Source organism: Acinonyx jubatus, chromosome D1 (assembly GCF_027475565.1).
Source record: "Acinonyx jubatus isolate Ajub_Pintada_27869175 chromosome D1, VMU_Ajub_asm_v1.0, whole genome shotgun sequence".
NCBI classification, from domain to species: Eukaryota; Metazoa; Chordata; class Mammalia; order Carnivora; family Felidae; genus Acinonyx; species Acinonyx jubatus.
In genome coordinates, this window is record NC_069390.1 from 59,338,717 (window position 1) to 59,359,358 (window position 20,642).

Sequence of the window (20,642 nt, forward strand, 5' to 3'; positions counted from 1 at the left end):
CTTTACATGAATTATTTGGATCCAAAATTCAACCCAGCCTGCCTGTTTGAATCCAATGTCCATATTCTTTTCACCATACCACACTGCCTGTACAGCATGAGAACCATAATGAGGAACATTTCCATGAGGAAATGGGGATGGGGGGAGGGAATACTCAGAAAACTTCACAAAAGTGAAGATTTCTGAGTTGTGTCTTGAAGTATAAATTTTCAAGAATTTGGCACATGAACTCCTATAGGTGCTCTACAAATATTTGTGGATAGAATCCTTAACCTTCTCTTGTGATACTGAAAAACAGCATGTTATTTTTACATGGAAATCTATGAAATTTTTAACTGATGCTCTCTCTCCTAATAGAAATCTCAAGGAACACCTGCCACATGGCACTTGAAAAAAAAAGTTCTGGAGTTTGATAACAGTTTTTCTAGAAGAGCTGTCTATAAAATGACATCCAGTACTTGCTACCAGGAGACCAGGATCCTAATCTCAGAATTTATGTGTGTCTTTGGGCAGATAACTTTACCTCTCTGGGACTCAGTTACTAATCTGTAAAATGATAAAAACAGGCCATATGATCAGCAAGTTTCTTTCTAGTACTAATAAATTCTAATAATAAATTCTAGTGACTCTAGTACTAACAAATTTAGCAAGTCCATGAAAAAGAATAAATAATTATAATAAAGTCCATTTGCTCACAAAGACATCCGGATGAATTTGAGGCTCTGGAACTAAGCTCCTAGGTCTCTGTCTTGCCTAATCCTCTTAGCTGGATGTGGAACTGACAATGTACACCCACAGATCTGACATCACCATTTCATCCACCAGAGCCTAAATTTCTTGTGAGAGGCCAGTGATTAGAAGCCACACAGGAGTAGATTTTAGTTTTAAGAGCCAAAATGTCAAACCACGAAAATGACGGTCTCTATCAATACAGAGCGCTCCATCATGGAAATATGCAAACAGATATTGGCAAAATACTTGGTAGGACTTTGCAGAAGAAACTCAAACATGAGGTAAAAGCTGTATTAGACATCCTTACAAGGAACTTTTAGTCCTAAAATTCTACAATTTTCTCTTCACAAAGAAACAGAAGGAATAGCCCTTAGCACACTTTGAAGGGGAAAAAATACTCAAAAAGTTTTCTGAACTTTTCCAGCCTCCTTCCCTCCTTCTTTCCATATTACAGTTCCAGCACACTGGGTCATTCACAGCCAGAGACATCATGGCTACACTTGTCTACTCTTTTCAGGATTTGTTTTTATTTTATGAAGAGGGAAGGACAGGTTTAGTTGCCAAGGAAAGAACCATGAAGTACCTCTTCAAGGGCCCAGGTCCACACCAGGGAATACCTCTCAGGAGAATGGAAAGTTAAGAGATTGGCTCTACCCAGCAGTATCCAACTCAAGGTGGCCTCTGGTTTCTCAGGACACATAGATTAATGGCCCTCAAAGCATAAAGTTAGGAACCTATACGGATGTCTACCCCAGCCCCAGCTGCCCAGACTAGTCTAAGACACTCCTGTAATTGGAGAATGATGTACTGTAAACTGAGTCCCTGCTGCCTCTATTGGCGGTCTTGGGCATTCACTGCTTGACGTGGAGCCTGAATAATTCCAATTATAAAATGCACCAGTTGTAAAATGAATATAGAAGATGAATTGTAAGACTTTTTCCAGTACCGACATTGTTACTCTAATATAAAATAGTAATTTTATAACTAGCATCTATCCTAAATTCTCAAAAACGTAAATATAAAAATAATTGTAAATACTTATCACCTAGTGAGCACATATTATGGGTAGATGCAGTACCTTACATACTTACCTCCTTTAATCTTCACAGCAATCCTATTTTACATAGGAGGAAACAAACTGAGAAAGATTAAGAAACTTGCCCAAGGTCACACAAGTAAGTGGGAGAGCCAGAGCTTTGTCAGACCTACTGATTCTAAATCCAATCCTCCTTCCACTAATCTATTCATTTCCAGGCTTCTATCTCAAAAAAAGAATACTACCTGGAAAATAAAAGAACAGAGAGTACGGAAGAAATGCCTAAAGACTAACTTCAATCTGCTAGTAAAGATCTGCTTTCTATAGCCAACAAGGAAATAATAAAAACTATTGGAGCCACCAAAAGACAAGGGCCCTCCCAAGCTGCTGTAAGCAAGATTCATCTGAAATTCCTCCCACCTCTATCTTCTCTATTAGTCTCCAAAAGGTAGATGGGCTTGGGGACCAAGAATAGGCTAGAGAAAGCATTTTTACATCTATATAATCCTAAAGAGGCAGAGGCCAACTTTTAAGACCAGTTCTTCTCACCTGCTGCTGATTCACCCAGCCCCCTCCTCTCCCAGGAAGCCTGTTCAGTGACTTCTGCCTCTCCAAGAAAGGCCTTCATTCATTCCTCCAGATCTGGATCCTAATTCCAGAAGAAGCTATGCCACATTAAAAATGGAGAACTAGCCATCCCCTCTCCCACCACTGGCTTAAAGAAAACTGCCCACCTATCCCACTACTGGCTTAAAGAAAAAAAATCTAAGGGGAAAAGGGTGAGAAAAACATCTAGATTTCTTAGAAGACATCTACGTCCACTGCTCTGCTGTTCTATCTATAGAGATGTAGAAAGGATAGTAGGCCAGGACCCCCAGGCTACTGCTTGCCCAATGGCATCAGAAAAACCAACTCCGTCTTTACACGGAGAAGGCTTCTGCAATCACTCAATCCAATGGTTTCCAAGCTTTTTTTTTTAAAGCCTCTCAAACTCTTTTTTCCAGTCAAATCTTACAGAAACAACAATATGTAAACAGGTAAATGCATAGCTGCTCTGGCTGAAAAGGAGGTGGGGAAGTTCCCCTTCCTCAGCATCTTCCCACTTCCCAGTCTCGCCACAATAGCCTGTGAAGTTGCACTTCCAAACCCTGAGACTCTAGTTTACACCTCCTTGTGTTACTTAAGGAAACTGGGGTCAAGGGGGAGAACGTGACTTTGTCAAAATCACAGTTAGTGCCTAAGCTGGAACTCAAATTCAGATGTACTGACTTAAATGGCAGTCAATTTCCCATCTCATCACACTATTTCTTGTAGATGATCACATGAAAAGTGAATGTGAAAGGGGTTTTTAAAGCACTAAGTGCTGGAGGCTTGTAAAGTTCCCTCAGCTAATTTTCTCAACAGGTAAAGATTTCCAAGGTTAATTTCACCAGGTAGCACTCAATGGCAAAGAAACCCTCTCATGCTCCCAACTGCTCAATAAAGTGTCTATTTGTAAAAACAGGCATGATTATGTTACCAACTTAGAAAGAGCAATAGTAAATACATGAGACTCAAGAGGCTTCTGCAGGATTCCCTGTTCCCTGTGTCCTAAGAAACCATCCCTTAAAGACATGGGGATTTTCCTGATATCCACCATACCTGGAACATGGAGTAGAATCTAAACTTACATATTAAAGTTAACTCCTTAACTATGTATTATACAGCCTGGGCCTCAGTTTCTCTACAACTATGGTAGCCAGCCTCCAAGACAGTACCCAATGATCCCTGCCTCCTGGTATTCACACCTTTGTGTATCCTTTCCCACCTAGTAGAAGGGTTGGTCTGTGTGATCAAAAGAATACAGTTGAAGTGATGATATATCATTTCTGAAATTAGATTACAAAAGGCACTGCAGCTTCTGTTTTGGTTGCTCTTTTCTCTCTCAGATCATTCATTGTGGGGAAGCTAGCTGCCATGTTGTGAGCAAGGAACTGATGCTACCAGCCTGTCAACAGCCAGCTAAAAACTGAAGCTAGCCAATAACCAGATGAGTGAGTGCGGAAGGGAATCCACCACGCCCAGGTGAACCTCTAGAAAACTGCAGCTCTAGGCAACAGCTTGACTGTAATCTCAGTTGAGACATAACAGCCAGAACCACCCAGCTTGGCCACTCTAAAATTCCTCACCCTCAGAAACTGTAAGATAATGTTTATTTTTTTCTTAAGCTGATAAATTTTACAGGCAATTTATTGAAGCAACAGTACATAACTAATACAACCACAAAACTAAGGCTTCTGGGTTTACATCCGAAAGACCATTATGAAACCAAAAGTCCATCTGAAACAAAACCCAAGGCATCTAGGGTTGGAATTTCCCCTTAAACAATAATTGTCTCTATTGCTTACTCATAAGGTGACTGGTTGAAAGTCACTTCATCTCTCTTAGTTGTGGTTTCCTCGTTAAATATATTGGGATATTTTCTTTGCACATGATGGTGAGGATTAAATGAGAATAGCTTGTAAAATTATCTTTAAAACAGTATAAAACTATACAGATTAAAATTGTTATAATAAAGACTTTGGAAGGTATCCCATCAAGCCCACTCCCAAAAGCCACCAAAAGGAGATGACCCTGTTCAGTGAAGTCAAATGGAACAGCTTCTTTTTTACCATTTATTCAACTGTATTAAAAGTATTACCCTCAGGGCACCTGAATAGCTCAGTCAGTTAAGCATCCGACTCTTGATGTCAACTCAGATCCTGATCTCATGGTCTTGAGATTGAGCCCCCTCGTCAGGCTCCACGCTGGGCATGGAGCCTCTTAAGACTCTCTCTCTCCCTTTCCCCCAGGGGTGTGCATGTGTGCTTTCTCATAAATGAATGAATGAATGAATGAATGAATGAATGAATGAATGAATTCTCTGCTATCACTACTTCTCATAATAACAAAAGCAACAATTATCAGTGTTTGGTATTATATACCAAGCACAGTGCTAAGTGCTTTCACATTATTTTCTCATTTAATACTCCGTTTAACATACAAAGAAACTGAAACTTAGAGAGGTTAAAGTGATTTGGTTAGTAATGGAGTCAGAATTGAACTTCACATCCATGCAACTCCAAAGACCATGTCCTTTCCACTAAACCAACATGCTGCTTACCATACCTAGTAGCCTGAAAGTATCTAATACAGAAGGCATTCAGATACAACTTAAAAGAACTGAAAACATGAAAGAGAAAGGAAGAAAAATCACCTTTCAAATTAATGGGGAAATAAAAAGATTCAGGAGATGTAGATTTTGGTCTTGTCTAGGGCACCAAGCAGTTATAACATCTTGGGCAAGTTATCTACCAGTGAAAAAATTTTTAAACCCTCATATTACATAGTACTTTTAATCTACAAAGCATTCTGAAGTATCTGCAAATATTTGATTGTCATAGCAAACCTCAAAGGTAGTTTTAACTGTCTCCATTCTACAAATGAGAAAACTGAGATCCAAAAAGAATTCCAGTAACTTGCCCGTAGTTATTAAACAGCTGGTACATGTCAGAGATAATATACCTAGATTTATTCTCAGAGGTACCTAAGATTCAATAGCTTTAGGGAATGTTCAAAGGTCACAGCAAGGACAAGAATCTAGTTTCTTTCTTACTCCCCTAAGCCAGTGCTACAACCAAGTATACAAACCAGGACAGCTTTTTTAAAACACTGATGCCTGGGCCCCATACCTACCTTTACCGCCCCCCCCCCCCCGCCCCGCCCAAGTTTAATTTATTTGGTCCTGAGCAGGATCTAAGTGTCAATACATTTTTAAGCTTTCTTGGAGTGGCCAAACTTGAGAACTACTATCTTAACCCCAGGAGTCACAGATTAAGAAATGTCATGATCCACTCTCATTTTCTAATGTCAAATTCCTTGAAGTCATCCATTTTTTGTATAAATTCATCACATTTACAAAGAAAATGTCTTCTATTACTAAAAATGACTATGTAAGTTAAATAATTTAATTTTGTTACCTAAGAATAAATTTTTATTCAACATGCAATCAATATCTTAATGGTCAAGATTGGATATGTGGCACGAGCAATAAAAGTGCTTATAGAAAAAGAAAGAAGTTGCCCACAAAAGTACACTATGAACAAAAACAACTAAGAAGAAAATTGAAGTAATCTTTTTTTCTCTAAATATCCCTGCTTGGGGATCTCAGAACTCCTTGGTTCTACCAAGATGAATTTACCTGGAGTGTCCTCCTATGAGGATTTAGATACTGTACAGATTTGTCTCACAGTATCTCCACTTCTCTCTGCTAATTCCACTCCTAGCTGACTGAGTTCTTTCCCCTAATCCTCAAGCCTATGGTTATGGGTTTGAACTGTGTCTCCCAAAATAAGATATGTCAAAGTCCTAAGCCCTAGTACTTCAGAATGTGATTTTATTTTAAAATAGAGTCTTTACAGAGGTAATCAAGTTAAAATGAGGTTATTAAGGGGGGGCCCTAATGCAATATGACTTGAGTCCTTACAAGGAGAAATTTTGACACAAATTTCCAAATTCCAGCTAGGCTATTTTGGTCTATGCTTACTAAGAAGTTCACACACACATACACAAGGAGAGAGAGAGTCTATGAAAAGACAGGGAGATGTCCATCTACAAGCCAAGGAACGCCTGAGGCTACCAGAAGCTAGGAGAAGGGCCTGGAACAGATCCTTCCTTCACCTTCAAAGGCAGTATGGCCCTGGCTGACACCTTAATTTTGGACTTGTGGCCTCCAGAACTGTGTGACTATAATTTTCTTTTGTTCTAAGCCAACCAGTTTGTGGTATTTTGTTACAGGAGGTCAAGGAAACTAATGATTCACCTTTCTCTAAACACTTCAAGTTTGTACCCAGCTTATTTGGTGGAACTGTTTAATTTTTTAGCATAGAAATCCTACAGTCCTAATAAAATCAAAGCCTCTCAAGGGAAGAAACACCATTTTATACATTTTTTTTAATCTACAACTCTTAAGGAGAGACTGGTCTCAGAAAAAGTATTGAGGAAACATTTGCTCACTTCATCACTTTCTGGAAAATGTTCTGCAGCCACTACTATTGTTTTAGAATTGAACAACCAGCTTCCTTACACCCTCACAAAATTTACCCAACCAAAGCCCCAAATCCTATAACAGGTCCTTTCTAGCACCTTCTTACAGAGATACCCCATGGTTCACCATAGGATATGTTCCCCCTTACCACAAGGAGTGATTAATTTGTTCAACTACAAGTGTGTTTCTCATGATATTTGGCTTAATTGTGCTAAGTGAAAGTGGCAACTTTTAGGGTAATGTGGCGAAGAGAAAACAGTCATGGTCATCAAATATCTAAGTAATGCTTGTTTTCTTATTTCAAATTCTCTTGTGTCTAAAATCAAACAAAAGTACACATGTACCCACCTTCTTTAACATTTAATCCTAGAGGAAAACAACAGAAACTAGTATGAATTTGCCATCATTATGAGAAAAAACACATTGAGTCATAGATAATGAAAGGAAACCTCTGTGTGTGTGCATGTGTGTGTAAATAAAAACACTTTAAATTTGAAAAGTAAAAAAAAAAAAAAAAAAATTGAAAAACCAGAAAATCACTTTTCCTACTTTCATAATTCTGTTGCACTGGAATTAGCTATTTTTATTTTATTTTATTTTATTTTATTTTATTTTATTTTATTTATTTATTTTGCTAATTAACAATTTTAGTTGCATTTATTAACATTTTTTAATATAATTTATTGTCAAGTTGTATACTAACATACAGTATATACAGTGTGCTCTTGGTTTTGGGGGTAGATTCCCATGACTCATTGCTTACATACAACACCCAGTGCTCACCCCAACAAGTATCCTCCTCGATTCCCATCACCCATTTTCCCTCTCCCCAGCCTCCCCCACCCAACCATCGGTTTGTTCTCTGTATTTAAGAGTCTTTTATGGTTTGCCTCCCTCCCTCGCTGTTTGTAATTATCTTTCTCCTCTTTTCTTCCCCCATGGTCTTCTGTCAAGTTTCTCAAGTTCCACATATGAGTGAAAACATGATATCTGTCTTTCTCTGACTTATTTCACTTAGCATAATACCTTCCAGTTCCATCCATGTTGCTGCAAATGGCAGGATTTCACTCTTTCTGACTGCCAAGTAATATTCTATTGTATATATATACCACATCTTTATCCATTCATCAGCTCATGGACATTTAGGCTCTTTCCATAATTTGGCTATTGTTGAAAGTGCTGCTATAAACATTGGGGTACATGTGCCCCTATGAATCAGCACTCCTGTATCCTTTGGATAAATTCCTAGTAATGCTATTGCTGCGTCACAGGGTTGTTCTATTTTTAATTTTTTGAGGAACCTCTACACTGTTTTCCAGAGGCTGCACCAGTTTGCATTCCCACCAGCAGTGCAAGAGGGTTCCCATTTCTCCACATTCTCGCCAGCATCTGTTGTTTCATGAGTTGTTAATTTTAGCCACTCTGACTGATGTGAGGTGGTATCACAGTGTGGTTTTGATTTGTATTTCCCTCATGATGAGTGATGTTGAGCATTTTTTTCATGTGTCTGTTGGCCATCTGGATGTCTTCTTTGGAAAAGTGTCTATTCATGTCTTCTCCAACACTCTTCTTCATGAGTTTTTTGTATATAAAATACCACTTACTCTCTGATACCCATAAGTGAAAAATTCACAAAATCATAGAATCTTATACTGTTTGAGACTCAGAGAGGGTAACAGACCATCTAGTGCAACTCTAAAGTGATACCTTCCTCAGGGCACACAATACCATTTCTCTCTTTTATTTTTAAAAAAAGTTTTAAAGATTTTATTTTTAAGTAACCTCTCCACCCAACATGGGGCTAGAACCCACAACCCCAAGATCAAGAGCTGCATGCTCCACTGACTGAGCCAGCCACATACCCCTGTCTCTTTTATGATAAATGCCACATCCTCCCTTGTCCATTGGATTAGTTACTGGCTTACAGGGCTTCTTCTCACCTTACCACCTCCCACTAGGCTATAAGCACATCAAGGGTTGAGATTTTCTCATTCATCCCCAGTGCTTATCATGATTAATGGTACATGGTCAACCAACAATTCCTAAAGTATTGTTTTCTCTTTCTTTGTCACAAGTCTATGAGCTTCTCCAAGAGAGGAACTGGATCTTACTCACTTTTATATACCTAGGGTCTAGCACAGCATCTAGCATAAAATAAATACAATAATATTTGTTGTTCATGTAATAAAAATGTTTTACTCACTATTTCTGTGCTAGACTATTCTAGCCTATGAACTTACTAAGAAGTTTAGATACCCAATAACCAAAAAACAAAAAGTAGCAAGTCAAAATAGAGCCAACTTCTACTCCAAACGCAAAAATTATTGCTGAGATACTTAAAGAGAATTAAATGTTTAGGTATCTTAAATAGGTTAGGTCCTAAAGACCCCACAGCTGCCTGGGATGACACAAAGTAGAGATTCCAAACAATTATCTTGAAAAATTCACTCGGGCAGCTCTCGAAACGAAAGACATAATTTTCTGCTTACCTAACATACATCCATTAACAGTACCTGAATCTTAGGGTGCCTGGGTGGCCCAGTTGGTTGAGCACCTGAGCTCTTGATTTTGGCTCAGGTCATGATCCCAGGGCCCTGGGATTGAGTCCCGTGTGGGACTCCATGCTGAGCGTGAAGCCTTCTTAAGATTCTCTCTCTCTCCCTCTGCCCCTCTCCCCTGCTCGCTTGCTCTCTCTCTCTCTCAAAAATAAGTAAGTTAATTAATTAATTTATTTTTTAAAAACACAACAACAGTACCTAAACCTCAACCAGACTAAGAACAACAGCTTGGCCAAGTGTCTTGTTCCAGATCTCCACTGGTATAAAGAGAAGTCCAAGCCAGCATCAGAAAAACACTAAATCAGACTTCAAAAGAACTTCTCAGTTCCTAATAGGCTCCAACGACTTCCCAAAGAAGGAGTCCTCTAGGTTCTGCTGAAGCCCAGAGAAATGGTAGACCTCAACACATTTTCAAACTGGTAAAGCTCAGTGGAAGCTCAATGGAAGCTCATTCTTCCACACATAAATGTCACCTCCTTTCTGGAGTCTTCAGTGCCTCTTCTCCTCCCTTTCCACTCCTTGCTTAGATAATACTTTGTACATCCCTCTATTATACATTCATCATTGAATGTTATAATAATTTTAGTGTCTTTCTCTCCTGCTAGAGCAGACACACAATAATCACAACTACAAAAAAACAAAATTGCTGCTCCTTTCCATGCTAAGACCTCAGGTACCCTGGCTTGTCTTAATTCTGGGAGAAAAAGCAAAAAAAGGTGAAATGTTTTAAAATACCTGCCTGTTTACCATGTATTGCCTAAGAGCCATGGGTTTGTATACTGCAATTCCTTTTTTTTTTTTAATATTTTAAATTTTTAAAATATTTATTTTTGAGAGAGAGAGAGAGCGTGTGAGCATAAGTGGGGGAGGGGCAGAGAGAGCGGGAGACACAGAATCCAAAGCAGACTCCAGGTTCTGAGCTGTAAGCACAGAGCCTGACATGGGGCTCAAACTCACAAACCATAAGATCATAACCTGAGCCACAGTCGGAGGCTTAACTGACTGAGCCACCCAGGCACCCCTTTAAATATTTTAAATAGCAGCATTTATTCATCACCTTATATATTCTGGATATCGTGCTAGATACATCAATATGAATTAGCACAATACTCCTAATAACTCAGTGCATTAGACAGACACTCCCAGAGTGGTTCCCAAAGGATTTTCATAAATATCTTGCATCTCCACCACATACACACACACCAAATTAATTAGTTTTCAAACAAATTTAATGAAATACTAAACTAAAAAGTCAAAGGGGTTTTTTATACTGCAGATGTTCTTGTGGTCTTTAACACTATAGGGTAGAAATTCCAAGATGGAGAACATTTCATTGTCATTGCTACTATGTTGGGTTTTTCTCCTTTTTGTTTATTTTATATATATATATACACACACACACACACACACACACACATATTTGTATTTACACACATTTAATTTAAATCCAAGTTAGTTAACATATAGTGTAATAATGATTTCAGGAACAGAATTTAGTGATTCATCACTTACATACAACACCTAGTGCTCATCCCAACAGGTGCCCTCCTTAATGCCCAATACCCATTTAGCCTATCCTCCACCCCAACACCCCTCCAGTGACCCTCAGTTTGTATTTAAGAGTCTCTTACGGTTTGTCTCCCTCTCTGTTTTTATCTTATTTTTGCTTCCCTTCCTTTCTTTTAATTTATTTTTGAGAGAGTGTGAGTGGGGGAGGGCAGAGAGAGAGCAACAGAGGATCTGAGGCAGGCTCTGCACTGACAGCAGCAAGCCCCGTGTTGGGCTTGAACCCACAAACCACGAGATCATGACTTGAGCCAAAGTCAGACACTCAGGCGATCCACCCAAGTGCCCCACTTCCTTTCCTTTTTTAAAGTATTGTGCTCTAGTCAGAATGGTAGGCAGATACACACACAGAGACTTCAGAGCACTCAATTCTATTTGTCTAAATCCTAGGCCTTCATCATCCTGAACAAGGGGCTAGACATTAGCATTAAAGGGTCAGTGCTCTTCAGGAATCAGGAAAATCTCAGACTCCTTAGAATAGTAAGGAACTTAGAGGTCATCAAGGAAAAGTTTCTAATTTATAGAGGGAAACTGAGGCCCAAAAAGGAGAAAGGATTTGGTGAAGATTCCATAGTTTGCTAAAAGCAAACTCATGTTTTGATGATTATTTCAGTGCAATTTCTGATGTATCTTTTCTCTTTTAAAAAAAAATCCAATCTCAAAAGTGAGGATTAGCGGGGGCACCTGGGTGGCTTAGTCAGTTAAGTATCCAACTCTCGACTTCAGTTCAGGTCATGATCTCATGGCTCATGAGACTGAGCCCTGCGTCAGGCTCTGCACTGACAATGTGGAGCCTGCTTGGGATTCTCTCTCTCTCTCTCTCTGCCCCATCCCTGCTGGAGCTTTCTATCTCTCTCTGAAAATAAATAAACTTTTTAAAAAACGAGGATTAGGGAGGTAATTTGTCCAAAGTCATATACCTAGTACATGATCAAGTCAAAATCTAAACCTAGGACATCTCCTAGGAAGGTCTAGCCTCTAACTCTCACTTACTTTCATGTCAAAGTTTTCTGACTCCAGATATAAATGCAACTTCATTTTCTTGACCTTTAAATTCTTTGAAGTTTGCTTGTAGTCCAATTTGGCAGAATAAAAACACATTTACCTATGTTCCTACCCAAAATCACACTAAAATAATATAAAGATATTTTATTTATTTATTTTTAAATTTTTTTTAATGTTTATTTTTGAGACAGAGAGAGACAGAGCATGAACGGGGAAGGGTCAGAGAGAGAGGGAGACACAGAATCCAAAGCAGGCTCCAGGCTCTGAGCTGTCAGCACAGAGCCCGATGCGGGGCTCGAACTCACGGACCGTGAGATCATGACCTGAGCTGAAGTTGGACGCTCAACCGACTGAGCCACCCAGGCGCCCCAATATAAAGATATTTTAAAAGGTATAAACAAACCTCAACAAGGAAGAGAATGGGTAAGAGACATCAGAAGATGTCAGATTTCAACAAATTTTTAGACTATACAGAGTGAATGGAGGATTTGTGACCTTTTTTTTAAAAAGAAAGGTAAAAGAAGCTACAGCGTAGCATGGTCCCTGGGCAACAGAGGTGTGTGGTCCTTAGACAGAAGGATCACATCCCCTGGAAAAACCACTAAACACCTAAAAGAATAGGCTTAGGAAGTAGTAATCATTTGACTCAAATCACATAAGGCTACCAAAAGCTTGAACCCTCGTCTTATTTTTGCTACCTTTCTGTAACACATTTGCTATTAATCAACTTAAGAAAATATAGAATGACTCAATAGCCCACATCACAAAACAAGGAGACAGGAGTGTTTCCCAAGGTCTACAATTTGGCCTCCTTTACTAACTCCATAAAAGTCCTTCGTGGTTAGGTTCTCCCTGGTAAGAGCTTAGGCTATTCAAACATTTGGAGTAAGAACCCCATATTCCAATTCATATTTCAATTGTCTGATTCTACAACTCTGAAAAAGTAGGTTATCAGCACCTGACAAAATTATGACAAAGCTTGGAAGTGAAAGATTTCAGAAGCACTACCACTGTTTCAGGTCAAAGCTGAGCTCATCCACATTACCCACGATAGTGACAGAGAAGCTTTTCATCCCTTTTTAGAACAGAACATGCCCTAAGGTAGGTGTTGTTACATCTGCTAACCAGCTAAAACAGATTCATTTGTAAGTGCCAAATTTTAGGACTGCCTACAGTACCGACTAAAGCATTAACAACTCCAGGATCATTTCTTAATACACAGCAATTATGTGAGTGCTACTGCTGTTTGCACCCTACTCCCATTTGAACTCTTATCTATCACCGCATTAAGCACATCTACTTACTCAATTTGTGTTTTTCTAATGTACACAGAAAGAATACTGAATTAGAAGTCAGAAGAATAGTTCTAAATACAGCTCAAGCTTTGAAGTCAGCAAGCAGGTTTGAATCCCAGTCTTCTGTGAGATAATAAATAAATCACTCATCTCTGGGTCTCAATTACTTCATCTGTACAGTGGGTGTAATACCTACATGAGAGACCCAATGTAAGGATTAATTGACAGTATATGGCAACTTGCACAGCAGTAAGGCACTCAGTAATGTTAGTTGCTTCTTTTGTTGACCACCTGGCATATAACAGGTACTTCCAACACTGGAATAACTGAGGAAGTGTTTAGGGAACATGAACAAGTATAATTACAATACAATAAAGTACAATACAATAAATGCTGTCATAGCTTTTAGAAGAAAGTATCACATAAACACTGAAAAAAAGGATACTCTGTCTGGAACAGGAGGACAGTGTCAGAGAAGGTATCAGAGACAGAGATATTTTAACTGGGCTTTGAAAGTTGTTGAGCAGAAGTACAACAAAGCAATGAAAAACAGGTTACACAAAAGAAACTATGAGAAACAAGTTAGGGAGACATGAAAGAGGTATATGTGGCTTATTTAACCAACAGCGAGAGAAAACCTGAGAGAAGTGAATGAGTTACACAAGACCAGAAAATTAGCATAAAGAGCCTACCCATACGAATTTTTTGTGGAGAGGAAAGGGATATGAGAGAGAAGGAGAAGTATCATGTGAGAAACTCATGAAGAAAATATTTAGTAGAAAAGAAAAGAAATAAAATCACCACTGTGATTATAAAGGACTGTGATATGGAGAAGAACTTGAATTTACTTTGTATGACCCAAGGGTCAGACTTAGGAAGGTAGAGGGAAATGAAGAGTGACATAAAAATGGTCCAGCAATGGGGTGCCTGGCTGGCTCAGTCAAAGGAGCATGCAACTCTCGATCTCGGAGTCATGAGTTTGAGCCCCACATTGGGTGTAGAGATTACTTAAATAAATCATTTTTTTAACAACCCAGGGATATTAATCACATACAGAGTGGGGTATTTGGAATTTAAAAGGAAATGTCCCTTCTTTAAGTGGTGAAATTAGCCCAGAGAGCTCAAGGAAGAAACTCTTTATCTACTGGCTAAGGAGCCCAGGCTTTCTCTTCCTCTTTAGGGACAGGACTTGACTTGATGGGCTTTTGACGGAACCATGTTTGAGGAAGGTGCTTCTGCCACTTCCTGAGATACTTACACAATTCAATTCAACCTCCAAAGGGAACATTAGCCCACACAAAAACAGCCTAAAAAAGAAAACTAAACTAAAGAAGGCAACTGACTTTAGAGGAAACTAGGCTTAAAGACAGAAGGGCTATAGGGCTGCAGAACATCACAGACATCAAGTATGTGCTACTCTGTAATGGAGGAAGTAAGCAACAGAACAACTGCAATACCCTTACCTAAATGTCGGAGTTGTCAGGAGTCACAGGGGCATCCAGGCCAACACACTATACAGAGAAACTGAAGCCCAGAGAAGGGAAAGAAGGAAGAGCCAGGCCTAAAAACAACTTACACACTTTACACTGCAGGTAGGCTCGTTTACTGGTATTATCTCAATTTTCCTCAAGTAGGAGGAAGTAGGTATTATTCTCCCAATAAGACTCTAAGTTCTTTAAAGCATTCTAATGTTTGTGTTAGTTACGCTTGTGGATTTCTGGAGTAAATGATACTTTCTTTCCTTTTTGACCCCATGGGTTATTAAAAAAATTCACTTTGAGGACTGAGGTTCCCCCACACAAATAACATAGACTACAAAAACAGTTTCTCAACACCTCACCCCAATTGCCCTACTCTCTAAGTCTAGATCTTCCAATGTATCCTATGTTCAATAAAAATTAGTCTATGTCAAGAATTACACATGGCCAACAGACACAAGAAAAGATGCTCAACGTCACTCATTATCAGGGAAACGCAAATCAAAACTACAGTGAGGTATCACCTCATACCTGTCAGAATGGCTAAAATCAACAACACAAGAAACAACAGGTACTGGCAAGGATGCAGAGAAAAGGGAACTCTCTTGCACCATTGGTGGGAATGTAAACTGGTGTAGCCACTCTGGAAAACAGTATGGAGGCTGCTCAAAAATTTAAAAATAGAGGCTCCTAGGTAGCTTAGTCGGTTAAGCATCCAACTTCAGCTCAGATCATGATCTCACTGCTCGTAAGTTCGAGCCCCACATCAGGCTCTGTGCTGACAGCTCAGAGTCTGGAGCCTGCATCAGATTCTGTGTCTCCCTCTCTGCCCCTCCCCCACTCACACACTGTGTGTCTCTCTCTCCCTTTCAAATATAAACATTAAAAAAAGGTTTTTTTTTAAGTTAAAAATAGAATTATCCTTCAATCTAGCAATTGCACTACTGGTATTTACTCAAAGAATCCAAAATACTAATTCAAAGGGACAGATGCACCCCAATGTTTATAGCAGCATTATCTACGATAGCCCAACTATGGAAACAGCCCAAGTATCCATCGATTGATGAATGGATAAAGAAGTTGTGAGATACACACACACACACACACACACACACACACACACACACACACACACACAGTGGATATTACTCAGCCATCAAAAAGAATGAAATCTTGTCATTTGCAATGACATGGATGGAGCTAGAGAATATTCTGCTAAGCAAAATAATTCAGTCAGAGAAAGACAAATACCATATGATTTCACTCATATCTGGAATTCAAGAAACAAATAAGCAAAGGGGGAAAAAAGAGTGAGAGGCAAACCGAGAAACAGACTCTTAACTAAGGAGAACAAACTGATGGTTACCAGAAAGGGGTATACTTGTGATGAACACTAGGTGATGTATGGAAGTGCTGAATCACTATATTGTACACCTGTTACTAATATTACACTGTATGTTGGGCTGCCTGGGTGGCTCAGTCAGTTAAGCATCCAACTTTGTATCAGGTCATGATCTCACGGTTTGGTTTCTGAGTTCCAGCCCCACATTGGGCTCTCTGCTGTTAGCACAAAGCCTGCTTCAGATCCTCTGTCTCCCTTTCTCTCTGCCTCTCTGTGGCTTCCATACTCTCTCTCTTAAAAATAAATAAATATTTTTTAAAACTTTTTAAATATTACACTGTATGTTAACTAACTGGACTTTATTAATTTTTTTAATCTTTATTTATTTTTGGGAGAAGAGAGAGAGACAGAGTGAAGGCAGGGGAGGAACAGAGAGAGAGGGAGACACAGAATCCGAAGCAGGCTCCAGGCTCTGAGCTGTCAGCACAGAGCCCGACGCGGGGCTCGAACTCACGGACCGTGAGATCATGACCTGAGCCAAAGTCGGACACTTAACTGAATGAGGCACCCAGGCGCCCCAACTAACTGGACTTTAAATAGAAAATTCAAAAAATGTAAAAAAAAAAAAAAAAAGGTTCTATTTCAGTTCTTGTGCTGAGAATAGGAAATACAGATTTGAATCAGACAAGACCTCTACCTTCAAGGAGTTTCCATTCTAGTAAGGTAAACAGACACGGCAATCAGTGATGATTTTTGAGACATAAAGATGTGGGTTCAAATCCTGGGTCTACCCTTTACTAGCTAAGGCAAGTCATTTCTTTTATCTAAACTCTATATTCCTTATCTGTGAATTGAGGGCAATATCATCAGCCTAACTCAAAGGGTTACTAAGCATTTGGTGAAATAATATATTCAAAGTGCCCAGACTAATATCTAATCTATAGTATACATGGTTAGTATATATTTATTGAATTAATAGCTTATATGAGAGTATCCTATTTTGGGGGAAAGAAGGAGAGAACCTATCAGCATTATGCTTTCCCATAATCTTGGAACTTCTAAGGAAATGCTGTTTGCTTGATCATGTAAATCTCATGTTCTCCAGCTCATGTGCCTTAGACCAACCAACTCCATCCCAGAATTAAAAACCAGAAAGAGGAAGCTGGCAGGTGCCACACAATGACTAGGAATGAAGGAAATAGTTGTCTGGCCTGAACCAAGGTGATAAAGGGAAGTTGGCAGTAGAACAAAGCTTAAAAAAACCAAGACATGAAATCCCACAAATCCATCAGGCTAAAGACTATAAAAGCCTATTTAAATACAAATATCTCAGCAAAGTGGAGCTTGGATGAGAAATTAGGAGCCACAGGGGTTCATGGATCCCTATGGGCCACAGTACTTCTCCACTTCAAGTAGTCATTCTTCCAATAAAAATATACTACATATTGGGGCACCTGGGTGACTCAGTCAGTTAAGCATCTAGCTCTTGATTTCAGCTCAGGTCATGATCTCATGGTTTATGAGATGGAGCCCTGCATCAGGGTGGAATTCTCTCTTTCCCTCTCTCTCTCTCTCTCTCAAAATAAATAAATAAATGTTTAAATAAATACATATACAAATATATGCATACATATGAGTGTGTATATATATATATATATATATATATATATATATATATATATACACACACACATATCTACTGTAGGTCAGGTATTTGGGGCAACAGAGGACTTAGACATGGTCCCAACACTTTGAGACATTTATATTGTCAGAGACTGAGATCACAATGAGAAAAGGTTTCACCACAAAGGTTCTCACATACTGATACTCAGTGGCCTGTAGACAGTGGTGATGAAAAGTAGCACTACTTTTCCCATTTCCATTCTCCCTTCCAAGTTTCCCAGCCACCAAATTTCCTCTACCTCTTCTTCAATCAATTCACCATATGCAATGCCTGCCATTTCTACAGGCCCTTCCCTGGACAGAAGAAAGACAGAAGAAAGAGCCTGACTACGGGCCACTACAGTTTAAAGCAGAAACCTAACCACAAAGCCCATACCTTACCCTGCCTATAGCCTCTGAATCAAACTTTTCAAAATAGTTTTAAAGCTACAGAAGAATGAGTTCTGCTATATCTATTTTAAGTCTTAAAGGAACAGTTCTGAGAAGACAGAATTAAGTCTTCTGAGATCTCACTTACTGAACAGCTATTATGCAACAGGCACCAAATTAAATGCTTTACATACACTAATGTTCTCCACACAGCTCTGTGAGAGAGTTACTATTGTCCCAATTTTACAAAGGAAAAAAAAAAACCTGTGTTCACAGAAACTAAATGACTTGCCCAAAAATCACACAGTTAATAGGTGATGGGGCCAAAATCCATAGGCAAATTAGCCATGTCCACTTTCATCTGCCTTTTTTTCCACTGCATCTCACATTTTTATCCTAATAATAACCCCACGAGGCAGGTAAAAGAGGTATCAGCATTATCCCATCTTACAAATGAGGAAACTCATACTTGAGGAAGTGATATTACTTTCTCACGAACAAGTCAGTAAATGGCAGAGCCATGGTTTGTACCCAGATCTTCTGCCCTCAGATTTATGCTCTTTCCACTACCTGACCTTTCCTCTTACATTTGCCCTGCAGAGGGGTGTAGTGAAATGCACTTAACAGGGAGTCAGAAGTGCTGAGATATAGTCCTGACTCTGTAACTAACTTACTGCGTAATAATGAGTTGTTTTTTCCTTTCCAGTTCTGGCCCCATACACAGCAGCAGCTGAGAAGTAGATGCCCAAGAAGAGCCATCTATGAACTCCTTTTCAAGGAGGGAAAGTGGTGGCCAAGAAGGAAGTCCACATGCCTAAACATCCTGAGCTGGCAGACAAGAATGTGCCCAATCATAACATTATCAAGGCTATGCAGTCTCTCAAATCATAAGGCTACATAAAGGAATAGTTTGCCTGGAGACATTTCTAGAAGTACCTTATCAACAAGGTTATCCAGTATCTCTGTGAATACCCCCATCTGCCCCCTGAGGTTGTGCCTGCCATTCTGCACCACATCCATCCTGAAACTGTCAGGCCATGGCCCAAAGGTGTGAGGGGAGAGCAACCTGTAAGACTCACATGAGGGGAAGCTGACAGAGACACCTACAGACAAAGCACTGTGCCCCCTGGTGCCAACAAGAAAGGTGAAGTTGGGGCTGGGTCAGCAAGTGAATTCCAGTTTACAGGTGGATTTAGTCATGGATGTGGTCAGCCAGAGATTGTTTTGTGTTGAATAAATCTGTAGCCAGAAAAAAATTGTTTTAAATACTGAGTGAGTTATTTTTTCTTCTCTTGGTCTCAGTTTTCTCATTCATAAAATAAAGGTGTTGAATTGGAAAACTTTTAGGTTGCCCTCCAGCTGGCAATCTGGGTTTTAATTAGTACCAACAAGTCTATGAGAAGAAGGGTCTCTGGTTTCCTTGCCACCCAACAGTAGCTTTCTAACACAAACAAACAAATATTAATTGTTATAGTATAAAGTTAGAAGTGCTCAGCACCAGAGTAAAAATTGTTCATTCGATTTTATTCCTTCCTTCCTCAAACACCCTAGATGTAAACACAGAAAAGACCACTAATAATCCAATGTTGGCACACCCAATAACTAGCACATCTAATAACATGCCAAGTATGCCTAGGAGTGAAGAGTATGTCCACGGTGGGCCCTTCTTTCCACTGCTGGATCCACAACACTTCTACTCACTAGGTAATCTTATTTCCTAGGTTGGGACATCAGCTCTGCTTCATTTTCAGCAGACCTGTTAATGACTTTAATTAAATCCCATTAGATATAAACAAGTTAAGATAGACTTTCGACTAATAGGGGAAAAATGAAATTTAACCCCAGATATAAATTCTTCCATGGCAGGAGATAGGAAGAGGGCAAGAAGTAGAATACAAGACTAGACAAATTACTTCCCTTAATTTCTTATATAAAGTAAAGGAGAGTGGGGCACCTGGGTGGCTCAGTCAGTTAAGTGTCCGACTTTGGCTCAGGTCATGATCTCAGGGTTTGAGTTCAAGGCCCACATCAGGCTCTGTGCTGACAGCTCAGAGCCTGGAGCCTGCTTTAAATTCTGTGTCTCCCTCTATCTCTCTGTCCCTCCCCCGTTCATACTGTCTCTCTCTCTCTCAAAATTAATACACATAAAAAAAAAAACTAAAGGAAAGAGTCCAAGCCAATCCTGAACACCTTTCCCACTGTAACATAATAGTATTTTATAAATATTCTATATTTAGAAAACATGAAATGTGCAAAAAAACAAAGTAGGACAAAGAGGGCAAAGTGTTACAAATTAAAATGATCTCACAGAAGAAAATAAAAAGGAATCAGTTATTCTGCCAAGGAAAACATAAAATATGTATGGTCACATCACCATTAATACATATTAGTTATAAGAGTGAAAAGAAATCCCTGTATCCCTGTGACAGCCAGAGTAAATAATTCACATAATGCCCCAAGAAAAGACTGCAGAGGCAGAAACCATTGCTCATGAAATTAAATCACAGCTAATC

At 39.3% G+C, this 20,642-nt stretch overlaps 1 protein-coding gene and 1 pseudogene across 2 annotated transcripts in view; one reads left to right on the top strand and one right to left on the bottom strand.

Annotated features, from left to right (window-relative positions):
• PAK1 (p21 (RAC1) activated kinase 1) overlaps positions 1-20,642 on the bottom strand; it is a 154,551-nt gene that overhangs the window by 111,727 nt on the left and 22,182 nt on the right. The gene's annotated exons all lie outside the window — the stretch shown is intronic.
• LOC128311641 (40S ribosomal protein S10-like) lies at positions 913-19,514 on the top strand (annotated as a pseudogene).